We start from the raw sequence: 3,158 nt of genomic DNA on the forward strand, positions 1-3,158 counted from the left end.
TGTATATGGAAGAGAGCAGAATTTATTTGCATTTCCAATAAACCATGCCGAAATACAGTTATGACTTATTGAAAAGGGCAATAAAACACTACAGTCCTGACTAACAGTGCCAAAAATAGCAATTGCCTATCTGGGAACTTACTCGAAATGTACGAAAATCAACCAGGTCACAATAAACAATATTGTCGATTATCAAAAATATTTTGAAAGTAAGGAGCCTTTACGTTAGGCGCCAACTGTAGTCTTAGGCGTGGGAGTTAAACATAAAAGTAGGCGCCAAAATAAACAGTTTTGCAGATGAAAATTATATTTATTTTTTAGTTGTTATACTACGACTGTAAGTTATGACATATAATTCAATTATGATTAATGGATGTCGTACGGGCAATTCAGAGCCCTCTAGACTTCGTTCTTGTTTATTTTGGCAGAAGTCGTATTTAGAATTCACTTAATGTATTTTCAGGTCACTTTAATTATTCAGGAAATTCAAGATTATCAAACATGGAAATGTAATGTCGCCCTTCGCTTTTTGCGTATTAGGTAAATTAGGTGTTTGGTGGAACGATAGAACGTTTTTAATGGAAGATACATGGGGTCATTTTGAATCTACATCATCATATTTTCCTTATGCAAAGTCTCATTGTTTTTATATATCGGCCAAGGGGCAGGAGGGGGGGTTAAGTAAATGTATCAGAAATGGAGGGTCTCATTTTGAAAATTAAATTATTAAAAAATAATATTGCTTAAGTTAGAACTAGCGCTCTAATTTTAAAATGATTAATACTTATGTAAATTTAATATTTCTTATTTTCTTGTGCGTACCATTTCCTTTTGTGTTTAGTATTGTGAATTATAATTTTGTTATAATGTTTATTATCTGAAACAATATACCACAGAGAAGTTTTTAGAGACTATTTCAATTTCTTGCTCCAGTGCCGTATAGGAGACAATTTTGTCTAAATGGGAAGAATAAATTGGAATCAAAATATTTTCACACATTAATTTGCCTACACAATTGTTTTTAATAATAAATTTTAATAAATTTTTATTTTGTTTTGTCAATATGCATATTAAGAATATTTTACAAAATATTTCTTAAAGTGGAAAGTATTTAATATTAAACAAAATTAATTTAATTGTATAAAATCAATGATTTTGTATAAAAATCTGAAAAGGCCGATATTTCAAAAGCGATGAGAGTTTGTATAAGGATAAATATGGTTATACATATACGATCAAGATCAATACTTTTTTCCTCATTATTACTTCTACTTCATCAGTTTCATTATTTCTTCCAATTGAATTTTTGTTAAGAACTGTATGTACATTTCTACAACCTACTATAACTGGTACTTAGTATTTTTAAAATATTTTATAGTTAGATATAATAAATTAATAAGACCAAAAATCCTTCCATAACAGCAAAAGAATAGTAAATATTTTCCAAAGCATTTCTGTATTATTTCCTAGACCGAGATTGGAAAAGCACTTAAAATTCGAACTCGATAACTTCGTATTCGAATAACTTCAAAATTGACAAGAACTTCCTTCATTAGATATTAAGAATTCGATAAATTGTGCCATTTTGACTTCATCCGAATATGAAATTGCTTGAATGGCATTCCGAGAATAGAACCCCAAGGATCGGAAAATGATTTTGACGATTCCCTAATCTGAAGTTTCTAGTCTTGATTGACAAAACGTTACTTTCAGGCAGCAAAATTAGACAGAAAGTATATAGTTCATGACCAGTCGTAAATAAAATACGAATAAACAAGTTTACAAATAGTGGCTTATACAATTTTCTCAATTATAATACATAAGCATTCAATAATTTGCTCAATCAACTAATTTTTACTTGCTGATAAGGAAATCGTTTTATTCACTATAGAATGTGTAGCAAATGTAGCAAAAATTCCATGAATGTGCGAATCTCTCTCTGCAAAAGCTCAATAATTACAACAAGTTGGTCAGAATTCATCCAATGCTCGTCCAGGCACAAAACATCTGGCTCAGCTTCAAAGCAGTATAATTGAATTAAGGTAATCTTGTTGGATAAGCATTGCATGTTTATGTAAAAAATCCTCATGCTTTCACTTGAAATAATTCTACTGGCTATTTTCTTTTTTGTCGAATGCAAAAGAAGTATTGCTATTAAGTTGTTATGCAGGGCGTTTGGTAAAACGATAGAAGGTTTCTTATGAGGTAGATGGGGTCGTTTTTAATCTATATGTATAAGCAGAATGAACAAGATAAAAACTACCTTACAAAATTTCAAAGAATACAAGAGTTTCTTCCAAAAGTCTTGCAAATTTTGCATTTTAAAACCTTACTATAGACCTCCAACTGTGAATTTAATAAATTCATATTTCAAAAGATAAGGAGGTCAAGATATGTTTATTAATGGATATTAGATTTAGATTTAAGTCAATATTCCTGTTTAGTATTTTTAGTTTTATTATTATTTGTTTTTTTTAATTATAATTAAGTATGTTAGTGTATCCCGATGCTGCATCAGCCGTTTACGTCGGGAATCACATCAATTTCATTATTGGCCAAACATCCGAGTTTAATTGCTGACCGCTTCGCTGGCAATAACTATAAGGAATCATTGTCCAGTAATCTAAGCCGTTAGGCGCTAAGGTGACTCATGGCTGAGTAGCCAAAATTGCCATGCTTATCAAGGGTACGCTTATTAACAGCGTATAGACAGTTTATTTTTTAATCCCCGTTGAAATATGATTATGTAAATCAATATACTTTGAGAATTTGAACCGATAAGTTGTGGCTGGTACTGAAGCCAGCTATGTTGTTTTAATTCTAAAATACCCCAGGTATTTAACATGGTCCTTCGAGCCGGATTCAAAAAATTTGGTTACTAGAAAAATAATTAAATAAGTTTGGAAGAAGTTTATAAGTGCACGGCGGCAGAAGTGAAGTACGGGTTGCAAATAAAATACCCAAGTGTCCAGTTTGTGTGGTCCAACATCGGCCTTGCAGCACAGAAACCAGAAGTAGAAGACAAAGGGTGAAGTTCCTGAGTGAGTAATTCTCTTCCTTTTTACATTTGTTCTCCAAACATTTTTTCCCTCATTGTGTATTTCATTATTGCCTCATTGCGATTAATAATCATAGTTGTTCATTTATAAAGGTATATA

The sequence above is a fragment of the Euwallacea similis genome, chromosome 31 (assembly GCF_039881205.1).
Source record: "Euwallacea similis isolate ESF13 chromosome 31, ESF131.1, whole genome shotgun sequence".
Taxonomy (NCBI): domain Eukaryota; kingdom Metazoa; phylum Arthropoda; class Insecta; order Coleoptera; family Curculionidae; genus Euwallacea; species Euwallacea similis.